At 41.1% G+C, this 16,605-nt stretch overlaps 1 protein-coding gene across 20 annotated transcripts in view; it reads right to left on the minus strand.

Moving 5' to 3' along the window:
* Positions 1–16,605, minus strand: part of KANK1 (KN motif and ankyrin repeat domains 1) — a 240,862-nt gene that overhangs the window by 196,725 nt on the left and 27,532 nt on the right. For 2 of the 20 annotated variants that reach the window (XM_074017589.1, XM_065530637.1), the window contains exon 1: positions 1,808–1,969. The exons of the other annotated variants lie outside the window; for them this stretch is intronic. The gene's annotated coding sequence lies outside the window, so the exon portion shown is untranslated. Of the gene's footprint in view, positions 1–1,807; positions 1,970–16,605 lie in introns of those variants that run through there. 20 annotated transcript variants of the gene reach the window in all.

Raw genomic sequence — 16,605 nt, forward strand, 5'->3', positions numbered from 1 at the left:
GAGAAGAAAAGGTGAAAAGCTGAAAATTCACACAGGTTTCCTTGTCCTGTTTTTCTGTGGAAGAAGTAGGAAAAAAAAAGAGAAAAGAAACTTTACAATTATTGGTGGGATTATAACGAAAAAAGGTAACTCTATATGACCATATCTGTAATTTCATGCAATGACAGTTCTTTGACCAGACCATAAAATTTCTGTCATTTATATATTTGCATTTACTGTCCCTCTCTCTTATTTTATTTTTTAAAAATAGAGTTTTACTATGTTGCCCAGGCTGGTCTTGAACTCCTGGGCTCAAGCAATCCTCCCATCTCAGCCTTGCAAAGTGCTGGGATTACAGGTGTGAGCCACTGTGCCTAGCATCTATTTTATTTTTATTACACAAACATAACATGCTCATTATAAAACTTTAAAAATCTTGATAAAAAATTTTAATTAAATTCTCTCAATTCCCAGAGAAACTTTGCAATTAACATTTTAGTATATCCTTTCATATTTTTTCTATACACACATAAAAATACACGATGGGTTAGTTGGTAGGGGTGTGTTTATAAAAATTTCCTCTATTACAACTATTGGAATTTTTTCACAGAAGTCACAAATATCTGTTTGTGCAAATAAATCTATTTGCATTCTTTCCTTAAACATTCTTGAGAGATACCCCTGCTATTTAGTGTTCAAGTCAACCCAGAAAGCATGTGAGGGCATCTGTACATGCTGCTGAGGGTTTAAAAGCCAAAGAAGTAAGTACCAAGTTCACCTCCAGCAATAAAAAGCTCAGGAACCCCCCAACTATCTCACTGACAAACCTTCAGAAAGCCCTCCTGAGTTAATACCTAAAATAACACCAAGAAAAAGCTAGGACTCTTTCCTGGAGGATCTTTTGCTAGCTGCCTGAAGTGAGAAAAACCTTTTGTAACCACTTTTACTGAAGGTGTGCAATGTGGTTTAGAATGACTGCTGATACTAAGGTTTCATAATTATCTTATTTTCCCTTATTTATCCACAACAAATATTTTCTCAAGAAATCATAAGGAATTGTTTAGTACTAATGTAATAAAAGGATTTGGCCAAACCATGAAATACATGAGAAATAGTTTTCTTAACTACAGAAAACCATATGCTATCATAGTTATGAACGAAGATTATGGATTTCATGGTATAGGCAACTTAAACAGATGTTTAACAACACTTCCTGCAGTCCTAAGGAAAAAAAAAAAAGTTAGATGATCTCAGGCTTTAACATCAACATCCTTCAGCCTAAAACTTACTACTTTTTGTCCACCACCACCTTCCTCTTTCATAGCATGGGTTAGTCCACTACAGAAATGTAAAAGCTCCAATGTGGTTTACTATTTTGTAGAGTGGCAGACCAAGCAGTTATACACAGACACAAGAAAAGCATGCTTATATCATTTATGTAACGGTACCCACCATGCAGGAAGAGAATTCTTATCACTAGCCCTATCTTTGAAACCCTCTCTTAAATGTGAAAGACAATTTAATAGAAAGAGGTCTAAAATATATCTGCATAAAGAGCAATTCAGAAGGGAATGTGCCCACAACCAAGGCCTGCCTATTTCAGATTCAACATGGCCAGCAGTTTATCTTAATCTGTCTCCCCATCACCATCTTTAAATTAAGACACTTCCTGTTTTTAACCCAGTCTCTCTCATTGCTTGCACACACTCTGTGCCAAATCTTAACATTCAAGCTTGTTTTCATTCTTGCATAGACTTTAGATTTATACATTGTTTCAGGGTAAAACATTTCTGAAAACAGAAAAGGCAACTTTGCTCTTCAAACTTACCCAGGGCTTTCCAAGACAGTTCTGTGAATTCAAGTCCTTCCCCATTGACAAAATGTTACTGTAAACGTTCTTGTTAATTGAACGCAAGACACTGTCAGCCTGACATTAGAGGGGCTCACAAAACTTAGCCAGCAACCTTTTGTACTGAGCAAAATACAGATTACCAAATGAGCAGCCAGCATGTCTAAGGGACTCTCCTGCTGCAATTTGAGAAGGCTGAAAAAGAACACCAAGAGAGGGAGCTGCTAATTAATTCTTCTCCTCAGTATCAGCCCCAAATGTTTCAAACAACAACTGATCTGGGAACACAGTTTTGACATTGTTGAGATAATGACCTGATTTGTTCCCAAAATGCTGGGAGAGCTGCTGCAACCCTATCGGGTGAGAACCATTTGTACTCTTTCCTTCCCAAAGCCAGAGTAGGCTCCTTTCCAAAGACAAGGAATACTTCCTGTCTTTTTTCCAAACCTGACAGTCAAGGGGCTAACTGTGCATTAAAGCCTTATCAACACAGCACTGAAGTATGGGCTACTTTAGATTAGCCCGTACTTGGTTGCCAAAATAGAATTTCCTGACAGATACTATTAAAATACAGATGTTTTACAGTGTGCCCAGAAACAGAAATTAAGGACACAAGATTGCACAGAATTTACTGCTCAGGGAGAGTGGGGGTGGGAGAGGGAATAGTGAAAATGGCTACATAAGAATAAACAGATGAAACCTACAACGTGATGAATAAGAGTTCTATGGTAGAGAGGTGGGAGAGGCAAGGTGAAAACTGCCACAAGCAAATGAGACTGCAGCAAAGTATGTAAGGAGACTGTTCTCGGGTCCACCCACCTCCAGCTATCACCCTCTCTCACCGCCTTTCCCCTTAAGCCTGAAAGGTTCGCAGACACCAGGGTTTCTCAGCACAATTGGTATTTGGGGCTGGATAATTCTTTGTTGTTGGGGGTTGTCCTGGACACTGCAGAGTGTTTAGCAGCATCTCTGGCCTTTACCCACTAGATGACAGTAGCACCTACCCTCTCTGGTTCAGTTTTAACCATCATAAATTTCTTCGGATATTGCCAAATGTCCCCTGGGAGGCAACACTGCCCTAGATTCAGTGCAGATATATCCTAGGCCACCATGCATGGAAGGTGTATTCCGCATACTAAACAAGTGCACCCAGCTAAGGTGGTACCTAAGAGCTGAAGTCCCACGCACGGTCCACTCACCAAACCAGGGACTATGTCCATCCAGAAAGGCACACATTTTCTAATGTCCTCAAAGGCTCTGTACTAGCAGGGCGCGGTGGCTCATGCCTGTAATCCCAGCACTTTGGGAGGCAGAGGTGGGCGGATCATTTGAGGTCAGGAGTTTGAGACCAGCCTGGCCAACACAGCAAAACCCTGTCTCTACTAAAAATACAAAAAAATTACCTGGCATGGTGGTGCATGCCTGTAATCCCAGCTACTTGGGAGGCTGAGGCAGGAGAATCCCCTGAACCCATGAGGCAGAGGTTGCAGTGAGCCAAGATCACGTCACTGCACTCCAGCTTGGGTGACAGAGCAACGAGACTCCGTCTCATGGGGCGGGGGGTGGGGGGGGGGGAGAGGCTCTGTACAGGCCAAGAGAAGTACTGCATCTCCATATGCGGTCACTCTGCCATGAAGCCCCTGAAAGTTCTTGTTGCTAAGCCCAGCAGAAATGACTCAATTCTCATGGCTCTGCAGGAGCTAATGCTGGTAACCACTGCCACCTTGAAATGCACCCTTGAAGGTTTCCTCCATGCTTTCTGTCCATTCTTCCTCAGTCTCCTTTGCAGGTTGCTCTTCAGAGTTCTGCCCTAAGCCCTCTTCTGCTCCCCCACCTCTAACTAGGTGATCTTATCATCTCATCCGCTGCAGTTACCATCCACATGGAAAAGACTCCCAGAACTCAATTCATTGTGCTCTGTTTTCTGAACTTAAATGCAGGGTTCAAGCTCACATTTCCCCTTCAATGACCTGTAGATCCTTGAACTCAATATGTCCATAAATGGGCTCATCATCCGCCCTCACAAACCTCCCAGGCTTCCTCTCACTGAGTAGCAGCCAGATCCTCCCAGAAGTCTGGGCACTGGGCTTGATGTTTCCCTCTCCCCATTCAATCAACTCACAGAGATTCTACTCCTAAACTGCCATTTGTCCACTTTTTCTAGTCCCAAGGCCAGCTCAGGCTACAATTTCTCTCACTGGGGGATTACTACAGGTGCCTCCATTCTCAGGCCACCCTCACATACCCAAGCTGGAGGGGTTCTTCCAGCCGGCACTTCACCTACCAACTTAAAACTTGTCAGTGATTTCCCACCACCCTTGAAATAAAGTTTAAAATTTCTTAACAGTTTACCAGGCCCTTTATGACCTACCCTCCCACCCCCCCACCCAACAATCACACACTAAACTCTCTTTGGTTCTAAACACAGGATGCTCCCCCTTCTCTCCTCTTCCCCAAATCTACCACTTCACCTGGCTAACTCCACCTCACCCAACAGGTTTCAGCTTCAACTCTCTGACCTCCACCTCCCACTAATGTTCCCAGTATTACGTGCCCATAACAGCCCGTACTTCCCCTATCAGAGGGCTTACTCTGCTTATTTGTCTGGTTTCCCGATGAAATATGTTACATCTCCGCTTTGCATCATCCATCAGCTTCGGCCTCACTTATTCCTCCACATAGTGTTTGTTGGCCGGTCCATCTATTAATTGTTAATCTCAAATTTGTTATGGCTCATCAGCAATAGTGAAAATAATAAGTACCATGACTACAGAATGCCCCTCTCTGCACCAGATGCTGTAGTGATGTTAAAATACATAGACAACACAGAACTAGTCCTCAAATATATTAAAGTGGGGAAATGACATAAGAAGTTAACAGGGCCCGGTGCAGTGGCTCATGCCTGTACTCCTAGCACTTTGGGAGGCTGAGCGGGGGTGGCTTGTTTGATTCCAGGGGTTCGAGACCAGTCTGGGCAACATGGTGAAACCCTGACTTTACAAAAAATTTAAAAAATTGGCCGGGCGTGGTGGTGTACACTTGTGGTCCCAGCTACTTAGGAGGCTGAGGTGGGAAGATCACTTGAGCCTAGGAAACGGAGGTTGCAGTGAGCCATGATCATGCCATTGCACTCCAGCCTGGGCAACAGAAGCTTACCTCAAAAATAAAAATAAAATAAAATAAAATAAAAATAAAACAAAAGTAACAGAATATGAAATGTTATATTTACTAAGCAAATAAAGGTAGCCTAAGAAAATAGGTAGGTAGGTAAGAAACAAAAAATTGAGAAATTATCAGGATTAAATAGATATGATATGGAGCCTCCTAACAGAGAAGCCCTGGATGTGGATTCAGATTTTGAAGATGGTAAGGAGCAAAACATCAGGCATAGAAATTAACTAGAGAAATGTCAAGTCTTGCAACAATCAACTACTTTTTAAAATCAATTAGAGTTACATTTTTTTAAGTGGAAACTTTGTAAACTGCTGCTAGTTTTCCATCTGCACTGATGGCATGACGCAGAATGGTCATTTTTTGGTGAAATGAGAACAAGTCACTGAGATCTGTGCCGACTTCCATAGAAGGACAAACACACAGTAGTGTGTCTTCTGAAGCCTGGGGATTTTCAAACATCAGTGTTTTTTGTTTTGTTTTGTTTTTTGAGATGGAGTTTCACTCTTGTTGCCCGGGCTGGATTGCAATGGTGTGATCTTTTTTTTTTTTTTTTTTTTTTTTGAGACGGAGTCTCGCTCTGTCGCCCAGGCTGGAGTGCAGTGGCCGGATCTCAGCTCACTGCAAGCTCCGCCTCCCGGGTTTACGCCATTCTCCTGCCTCAGCCTCCCGAGTAGCTGGGACTACAGGCGCCGCCACCTCGCCCGGCTAGTTTTTTTTTTTGTATTTTTAGTAGAGACGGGGTTTCACCATATTAGCCAGGATGGTCTCGATCTCCTGACCTCGTGATCCACCCGTCTCGGCCTCCCAAAGTGCTGGGATTACAGGCTTGAGCCACCGCACCTGGCCAATGGTGTGATCTTGACTCACTGCAACCTCCAACTCCTGGGTTCGAGCGATTCTCCCACCTCAGCCTTCCGAGTAGCTGGGATTACAGGCGCCCGCTACCATGCCCAGCTAATTTTTTTTTGTAGTTTTAGTAGAGACAGGGTTTCACCATGTTGGCCAGGCTGGTCTCGAACTCCTGTCCTCAAGTTATATGCCCACCTCGGCCTCCCAAAGTGCTGAGATTACAAGCGTGAGCCACTGCGCCTGGTCTGAGTGTTCTCAAAATACATTATATTGTATAGAAAAATTAATAAACAGGTTGGGTGACAAGTTGACTTGTTACCTTTAACGGTTTATCACTTTTCCTCCCACTTTTATTAAGGTTATAATTAAAAAATAAAAACTGTATATATTTACAATGTACATGGTTTGACGTACATAGACTTTGTGAAATTAAATCTAGCTAATTAACATATCTACCTCACACTTATTTGTGCTGAGAACATTTAAGAGCTAATTTCTTAATTTCCAAGTATATATTAACTACAGTCACCACACTGTACAATAGATCTCCAGAACATATTTATCCTTACTGAAACTTTTTACCTTTAACCAACATCTTCCCAAGTTCTCCTAATCTCCCAGACCCTGACAACCACCATTCCACTCTCTGCTTCTGTGAGAGTTTGATTTTCTTGGATGCCACATATAAGTGAGAAAACTCAGTATTTGTCTTTCTGTGTCAGGCTATTTCATTTATGAATAGGTTCATCTATATTGTTGCAAATGACGGGATTTCTTCTTTTTTAAGGCTGAAGAGTATTCCATTGTACACGTATACCATATTTTCTTTACCCATTCATCTACTGATGAACACTTCCATTGTCTCCATATCTTGACTATTGTGAATCATGCTGCGAGGGACACAGGCGTACAGGTATCTCTTCGATTTCAGTTCCTTTGGATATATACCCAGAAGTAGGATTGGTGGATCATATGGAACTTCAGTTTTTATTTTCTGTGGAACTTCCATACTCACACTATTTTCCATACTGGTTGTACTAACATTCTCATCAACAGTCTAAGAGGGTCCCTTTATCTCACATTTTCGCAGCACACTTGTGACCTTTTGCCTTTGTTACCCATTCACTATAGTAGATGTGAGGTGATATCTCACTGTGGTTTTGTATTTTTTAGTAGAGACGAGGTTTTGCCATGTGGCTAGGCCAGTCTTGAACTCCTGACCTCAAGTCATCTGCCTGCCTCGGCCTCCCAAAGTGCTGGGATTACAGGCATGAGCTACTGCACCCGGCCGCTCACTGTGGCTTTGATATGCATTTCCCTGACTAGTAATATTGAGCACCTTTTCATATATCTGTTGGTCATTCGTATGTCTTCTATTGAGAAATGTCTATTAAGGTCCTTTGTTCATTTTTTAATCAGGTTATTTGTTTTCTTGCTATCGAGTTGTATGGATTGCTTGTATATTTTAGATATTAACCCCTCAGATGTATGGTCTGCAAACGCTTTATCCCATTCTGTAGGCTGTCTCTTCATTCTATTGTGTGTTTCCTTTTCTATGCAGCATTTTTTTTTTTTAGTTTAACACAATCCCATTTGTCTGTTTGCTTCTGTTGTACTTCTGAGGTCATATCCAAAACATCATTGCCCAGACTAATGTCAAGAAGCTTTTTCTCTGTGTGTTCTTCAAGTAGTTTTATACTTTTGGATCTTACTAAGTCTTTAGTCCATTCTGCAGTCAAATCCTCTACCCGAGCCATGCCCCCCAATCTTTAGTCCATTTTGATTTTTGTATACGGTGTGAGAAAGGGGTTTAATTTTTCTGTATATGGATGTCCAGTTTTTCCAACACCATTTATTGAAGAGACTCTTTCCTCCATTGTGTGTTCTTGGCAACTTTGTCAAAGAGCCACCGACTGTAAATATGAATTATTTCTGGGGTATCTATTCTGTTCCATTGGTCTATATGTCTGTTTTTACGCCATTACTATGCTGTTTCGATGACAGCTTTTTAGTATATTTTGAAGTCAATAGTATGATGCCTCCAGTTTTTTTGGGGGGGGTTTTCAACAAACTAAAACTTAAGAGATGCAGCAAAAGCAGTACTACAAGGAGGTTTACAGCAATAGACTCCTACATTAAGGAAGTAAGATCTCAAATAAACTTACCTTTACACCTCAAGGAATTAGAAAAAGAACAGCCCAAAGTCAGCAGAAGGAAAAAAATGAACATCACAGCAAAAATAAATGGAGACTAGAAAAACAATAGAAAAGATTAATAAAACCAAGAGTTTTCTGAAAAGATAAAACTGACAAATTTTATCAATTTTAGCTGAACTAAAAAAAAAGACAAAATTATAAATGAAAGATGAGACATTACAATTGATATCACAGAAATACAAATGATTATAAGAGACTACTATAGACAAATATATGCCAACAAATTAGATAACCTAGAAGAAATGGATAAATTCCTGGAAACATACAACTTACACCAAGGCTGAATAATACAGAAATAGAAAATCTGAAGAGACCAAGAGTTAAGTAAGGAGATTGAATCAGAAATCGAAAACCTCTCAACAAAGAATATTACTCCAGAACGTCATGGCTTCATTGGTGAATTTTACCAAACATTTAAAGAGAAGAATTAACACCAACCCTTCTCAAACTCTTTCCCACAACTGAAGAGGAAGGAATCAACCCTTCCAAACTCATTTTACAAGGCCAGCAAGGAAACTACAAGAAAATAAAATTATGGGTCAATATCCTTGATGGCTATAGAAGCAAAAATCTCAATATAATACTAGCAAACCAAATTCAACAGCACATTAAAAGGATCACACACCATGAACAAGTGGGACTTATCCCTGGGATGCAAGAATGGTTCAACATATATAAATTAATTAAAATTAACACCACATTAACAAAATGAAGGACAAAAATCATGTGATCATCTCAATAGATGGATAAAAATCATTTGAAAGAATTCAGCATCCTTTCATGATAAAAACTCTCAACAGATTAGGTATAAAGAACGGACCTCGACATAATAAAGGCCACATATGGCATGCCCGTAGCTAATATCATACTCAGTGGTAAAAAGCTGAAAGCCTTTCCTCTAAGATCAGGAGCAAAACAGGAGGCCCACTCTTATCACTTCTGTTCAATACAGTACTAGAAGTTTCAGCCAGAGCTATTAGGCAAGAAAAATACAACACATCAAAAATGGAAAGCAAGAAGTTAATCTGTCTCTGTTTGCAGATGATATAATCTTGTATATAGAAAACCTTCAGAACTTCACCAAAAAATTGTTAGAATAAACGCAGTAAAGTTGTAGGATACTAAAATCAACATATAAAAATCAGTAGCATTTCTATTATAAATACTAATCATGAACTATCTAAAAAATAAAGAAAATGATTTCATTTACAATAGCATCAAGAAAGAATAAGGCCGGGTGCAATGGCTCACACCTGTAATCCTAGCACTTTGGGAAGCCGATGCAGAAAGACTGCTTGAGTCCAGGAGTTTAAGACCAGCCTGGGCAACAGAGAGAGATGTCTCTACAAAAAAATTTAAAAATGAGCCAGACATGATGATGCACACCTGTAGTCACAGTTACTTGGGAGGCTGACGCAAGAGGATCACTTGAGACCAGGAGTTCAATGCTGCAGTGAGCTGTGATCGCACCACTGCACTCTAGCCCAGGCGACACAGCAAGACCCTGTCTCAAAAAAAAGAAAGAATGAATGAATGAAATACTAAGTAATAACCAAGGAGGTGAAAGATCTGTGTGCTGAAAACTATAAAACATTGCATAAAGAAACTGAAGACATAAATAAATGGAAAGATATCCTCTATTAATGGATTGGAAGAATTAAGACTGTTAAAATGTTCATACTCCCTGAAGTAACCTACAGATTTAATACTATTCCTATCAAAATTCCAATGTAATTTTTTACAGAAGAAAAAAATTCTAAAATTTGTATGGAACTAAAAAACGCCCCGAATAGCCAAAGCAATCTTGAGCAAAAATGTACATGACATTTAAAAACTAGAAAGTTTTAAGCCAGGCATGACGGCTCATGCCTATAATCCCAGCACTTAGGGAGGCCAAGGCAGATGGATTGCTTGAGGCCAGGAGTTCAAGACCAGTCGGGCCAACGTGGTGAAATCCTGTTGCTACCAAAAATACAAATATTAGCCAGGCGTGGTGGCTTATGCCTGTAATTCCAGCTACTCGGGAGGCTGAGGCAGGAGAATCACTTGAACCCAGGAGGTAGAGGTTGCAGTGAGCTGAGATTGTGCCACTGTACTCTAGCCTGGGCAACACAGCAAGACTGTCTCAAAAAATAAATAAATAAAACAAACACACACACAAAAAAACAGGCAAATTTTCAAACTAAAACTTTTACAGGTGTCATTTATGAAGTACTTACTATGCTAAATGTCTAACAAATATGTTGTCAATTGACCCTTATAAACATCCTCTGAAGGACAATCATTATTTCCATATTACAAATACGAAAAATGGAGGCTCTGATCCAATCAGAGACAGACTTCAACCCCAAATCTGACTCCTTCCTTATGTTCTAAGCTGACTCTCAAACAAATAACTAAGCAAACAATAGTTTTTGCTAGATAGCACCATGCTGCTGAAACCCACCTGTTTGAAAGAACCTCTGCAGGTATCTATAATTAAGTTAGGACTGTTCCAACTTGAACTAGTTGCTGTCAGTTTAGTTTTAAAAATTACTCCAGCCTGAGGCAGAATGTGCGTCTTAGGAACCTCAAAATTGTTTTGTCAATCATGGAGAAACCTTTACTGAAATGCTATAAATGCTTTTCTTTTCCTCGTCTTCCTGGAGAACTGAGAACAATTTGGAAATGTGTAAGATGTCTGCCCCTCCTTTATGCAACTTTTTACAAAAAATAGGGTCCTCAGACAGAAGACCTTGCACACAGTCTCCTGTTCAGCTGCCTGAGAAGGCATTACTGAGCACTTACTGCATCCCCAAGTTTTTGCAACACGATCTTTCTCAAATACAACCATCCTAAGTTGGGCACTATTATTAACTCTTTTTTTTTTTTTTTTTTTAATACAGATGAGAAAGCAGGGGTTGAGAGAAGTCCAGAGCTTGTGTTCTTTCTGCTCTCCCAACCATGCTGATTCTGCCACAGCTCTACCATCTGCTTACCAGCACTGCCCTCAATAGCTCTGCTCCAAGACGGAAAAAAGGATGAATAGCTAACAAGAGAGAGGGGAATCAACAGTAAATAGATGTTTGAGCCTACTCAGGGCAACTTGTGTCAAGTGAGAAAATAAAACGATGGACCCTATCCTCAAAGAAATTAAATCCAGGAATAGTGTTAAGACACATGAAAACAAGTAAAATAGAAAATATTCCTTTCTCAATCAATAGTTCTCCACCTCAGCACTGCTGACATTCTATAACTCTTTGTTGTGGGCTGTTCTGGGCATCTCTGGCCTCTACTCCCTAAGATGCCAGTAGCACCCCTCTCCAAAATCATGGCAATCAAAAATGTCTCCGAACACTGCCAAATGCCCCTGGGGGGCAAAAATCAATCTCCCACCCCCACCTGTTGAGAATCACTGCTCTGAATGACACAGGTGTTGAAAAATACCTATTATTTCAGGTTATTCCAGGACTTCATCTTAGGTGCAAGCTTTCAGAGTTCTTTTTCAACATACAAATCAATCAAGATTTATAATCTCAAGAGAAAAAAAGAGCCCCCCAAATTACTTGTTTATCAAAGACATTAGCAACACTTGAGAGACAATTATCCCAAACCTGTGGCTTGTTGAAAAATTAATTTACCCCATCCATGCTTTGATCTTCTAGCAAATTACTTTCTGAGACAAGATTTAACTTGTGAGGGCCTGACAGGCTAACCAGCTGTCAGACAGGAACTGGCATCAAATTCCAAGTGTCGAGTGGAGAGGGGGCTTCTCGTCCTCCCCAAGGGAACCCTGCTCAGTAACTTACCAAATGTCACAGAGGGGTCCAATTTTCCCACGAAAGAGCAGAGGTGCAAGCATCAGCGCAGCTTAGCTTTGTTTTCAAAGGAAAAAGTGTCCTTTAGGAGGTGGTTTAATTTTATATTTCAGTATTTCCGTTATGAAAGCGTTCTTGTTGTTTTAGTTTTAGTTCTTAATTTCACCATAAGCAAGAGAGTCACAACTCAAGTGATCTCCTTTGCTTCTCCCTCACTTCCTTACTTTAAAAGAGACAAGGAGGTAGCTTCCAGTCTTCCAAAAGCTCTTGTTCATCTCACGCCTGGCCTGCAAGGTGTGTGCTGCCATCCAGGTGGAAGAGATGCACCCTGAATAAAATGCTTGATTAGAAACCACACACTTTACCTAAAGGGGTACCGACTGTGAACTAAGAGAGATAATGGTATCGTGTTTACGCCTTACTGTATGTGGCAGGCAGAAAAATGCGCCCCCCAAAGGTGTCCAACTTCTAATTCCCGAACCTATGAATATGTTACATTCATGGCAAAAGTCATTGTGCAGATGGCACTAAGATTAAGGACTTTGGGATGGAGAGATTTTCCTGAATTATCTAGATGGACCCAATCTAACGAGTCTTTTAGAAAAGTCTTTTCTTTCTGTGGTCAGAGAGAGAAAGGTGGGATCACAGAAGAGGAGCCAGAAGAAATGTCAGGCGTAAAAGGGACTAAACTTGCCACTGGTGGCTTTGAAGATGAAGGAAGGGGTCACAAGCCAAGGAATACAGGTGACCTCTAGAAGCTGCAGCAGTAAGGAAATAGATTCTCTCCCAAAACCTTCAGAAGGAACTGGTCCTGCTGACTCCTTGATTTTATTCCAGTCTGTGCTTTTGTGTATTTTTATTTTTTTTTGAGACAGTCTTGCTCTGTTGCCCAAGTTGGAATGCAGTGGCACAATCTCAACTCACTGCAAACTCTTGCCTCCCGGGTTCAAGTGATTCTCTTGCCTCAGCTTCCCGAGTAGCTGGGATTACAGGTGACTGCAACCACGTTTCGCTATTTTTTTTTGTATTTTTAGTAGAGACAGTTTCACTATGTTAGCTAGGCTGGTCTTGAACTCCTGACCTCAAGTGATCCGTCCACCTTAGCCCCCTAAAGTGCTGGGATTACAGATGTGAGCCACCGCACCCCACACGTGTGCTGTTTTAAGCATGAAATTTATGGGTTTTATTACAGCAGGAATAGAAAACTAATAGACTTTAGTACCTGGAAGTGGGGTGCTGCTACAACAAATACCAAAAAATGTGGAAGTGCCTTTGGAACTGAGTAGTGAAGGAGCCTGGAAGAATTTTGAGGAACATGGTAGGAAAGGTTTACGTTGCCTTAAACAGACCTGTTAATAGAAATATAAACAATAAAGACTGCTTGTGAGGACTCAGAAGACTGCTTGTGACGAGCATGGTAGAGAGAACATAAATAGCCTCAGAGAATACCTCAACTGTCAAGAACACAGGAAATCACAAATACCGTGATTCTACAGCCCATTTGCTGCCTACTGTGCACCAAGCAAGTGGAGCCCCAAAGCGGGCAAAGGCCCTAACACTCAGGACAACTCTGTCACCCAGCAGGTGTACTGTATTGTCTGTCTCACTTCACGCCGAGAGTAAAGCCATTTTCCTTGCATGTTACTAATTTCCTAGCCCTGTGACCTGGGGCGGACCACCCCTCTGAACATCACTCGGGGATGATCATAGTACCTGTGAGGTCACACGTGAAAACTCACAGTACAGTGCCCAGTAAACAGTAGGTACCAAAAATGTGAGCAATTTCTCTACCTGGAGAGAAAGAAGGGTGGGCAGGAATAGATCCTTCCTTTCTCCTACAGGAAAGCCCCTGAGGACTCTTCCCCCAGTGAAGACTTAGGGCCTCTGCATAAGGGAAGGCAACAGACGCAAATGTAGGGGATCATCAGGAAGCCACATAAATCAAAGGCAAGGTTTGGGGACCTAATGGGGTTATTCCAAAAGCAAGGGACATAGGTACTGAAGTCTGAGGAAACTGCCCTCGGCAACAGAGAAAGAAAAAAAGGAGGCTGCGTTGTTTCTTTGGGTGACTCTATTGCTGGAAATTTGCCCACTGCAGTCTGAGAACACTGGGCAGAGTTACTGTGCCACTGTCAGTGCCAACTTGGACAGGAAGTGATGTGGCCAATCCCACGGTTGTGAGGCCAGCAGGAGGGGCAAAGGGGGCATCCTCAAAGAAAGACATCATTTTAAATTCTCTGGCCTGGCTTCTTACCTCAGCTTCCCCTCGCCCCAACCTCCACCCATCTCCATCCATGGAATTATAATACACAACTCAAATTAAAAGACTAATTGTTCCTACATGGGCAAAGTTTTACAGAAACACAGAATTTACTACTTAAGATGAATAAACAGCTTTCTTATTGTAAACATGTTTTAGTGTTGGTGCTTTTATCAAGTTTCTGGGAGAAGCCATCAGAGGAAGAAAAAAGGCACTAGAAACATCTGATCCTTTCTGTCCCTTTACATCTGTACCCTTGACTATAAATTACAGTAATTCATTCCCCAGGATGAACAGTCAATAGTTAAATGTCAGCCTGTAGGTTGCTGCCTAACTAAGAGGGGGAAAAATCACCCTAGGAGTGATCAAGATAAAACTAAGGGGCAAATAATTGAATAATTCTCTGCTGGTATTTTTAAAGACGTATGTCTGCCAACACGGTCCACATTTTTTGCTTAAGAGCAGCATTTTCCCCTTTTCTTTCAAGAAAATCTCCTTAGTGCCTGCTGAGAAGATATCACATCTTACATCATTTTCCGTTGATAGTGAAATCCACAGCCTCCACAGCAATGTGATTAAGGCACAAATTTTTGAGACCAAAGCACATGTACCCAACTGAGCACAATAATGCTTTCAAAAAAAGAACAAGTTTCAAAAGTTCTTCTAACAATTCCATTGTTCAGGATTCACAAGCTGGAAGAACGTACATTTCTGCATTTTCTGAATTTCCACAAGTTGGGTCAGTCTAAAGGCTCATTCTTCACACTCCCACAAACTATTTATTACTCTATGCCCTTTCCAAGTAAATCAAGACAGGCAGTTATCAAAGCAGATGCATTATTTGGGTCCAGCAGAAAACAGAGTTGGTTCTGCCCACCCCTTTCTCCCAATCTGCAAGCCTCTGTTCATCCCTGTGAATAAAAATGCCGAATGACAAAAAAGGTTGGGTGACTTACATTATTCTCCTTATTTCAACACAAATGTGAAATCAGCTAGTCAATCTCCAGGTCCTCCTAAAAGACAATGTGCCTGGTGGTTTTGTTTTGCTTTTCACAAACATGGAAAAGGGGAGGCATGGCTTAGAGGCAACTACATAATGAACTTAGCAGCCGAAAACAAATTCCAGCCTACTTCCAGAAGATGAAAAACAACACATAATGCATAGAAACTGTTCAAAGCTCCCATGACCTTTGCATCTGTCTCACTCTATCAGGAACTAGAAATGCCACCTCAGTTTTGACATACTGGGCCTCCAAAAAACAGCCTCTCTCATCCTTGGCTTCTCACCCAGCAGCACCACCTTCAAACTAGGACAGTCCAGATACCAGAATATGATCCAGTAAAAACTATTCAGGATTCCGATAAGTCAAATAAAGATCAGATGGTCTTAAGAGTGTTTTGGAGGAGGGGAAAATATACAAATAATTTTCCATTTTCTATGCCTGTCCAGGAGCACTAGGTAGTATTTAGACTGTGCCTGCCACTTTAAATGCATTATGCCTTACTTCATCTGTCCCCTACAAAGAGCCCAGTGATAAACTTTCTCTATGTCCCTTCTTCAGATGGAGAAACAGGCTTAGAAAGGTCAAACATGCCTGAAGTCACAAACTGGCAAATCTAAACTCTGCACCCACACTAATGCTCTTAACCTAGGCTTAATATCTATGATATATGGTGATCAGCAACAGATTCTAAAAACAGCTATGACTCCTCCAAATCACCCTTGGGGTTCAATGAATTTTACTGAAAAAATTAATGATTATCTCCTTTTTTCAGCAACCTTTGTTCAACACCTCACACACGCAGCTGTGCCTCTGACTGGCAATAAGTCACAATATCTCCATGGCACCTGCTTCAAAGCAATGCGAATATTCAAAAGTGCTTTCCTCTTCAAAGACATCACTGCAGGACAAAATCCAATTCGAAAACTGTTCCGACCAGCAACATGGTGCCAGAGATGCCCCATTATCTTCGGCAAAACACCCAGCCTCCAAGCACAGCCACCTCCCTGCTTGCTCCTGCAGCTGTGTACACAAGGTTTATTATACCCAAATGGCCAGCTTTGCTTTCTTGCCAAGAGATAAGAAAAACAAGGTTGAGACCCTACTGCTGGTATGAAAATCTTCGATTCACACTCCAGAAATCTGGAAATGCACTTCTACATAATAAACTCAAACAGTTTTACCCACTTCCAAGATGTTTCAAAAAACAGTGATAAAGGCTGTATTTTATTCCCAGGGTAAGGCTTAAGCGGCAAATAAGATGCTCAAGCCAAGTAGCTTCGTGAAGACTTTTGTATAAGGAATGTTAAGCTTCTGAGTATCAACTATATATCTAAATTTAAAAATAAAACAATTAGAATGTAGAATGGTTGTTACCAGGGGCTGGAGGGAGTGGAGGGAAATGCGGAGTTAAGGATTGAATGGGGGCACAGTTTCTATTTAAGAAGATGAAAAGAGTTCTGGAGATGGATGGTGATGA

This window comes from Macaca fascicularis, chromosome 15 (assembly GCF_037993035.2).
Source record: "Macaca fascicularis isolate 582-1 chromosome 15, T2T-MFA8v1.1".
Lineage (NCBI taxonomy): Eukaryota > Metazoa > Chordata > Mammalia > Primates > Cercopithecidae > Macaca > Macaca fascicularis.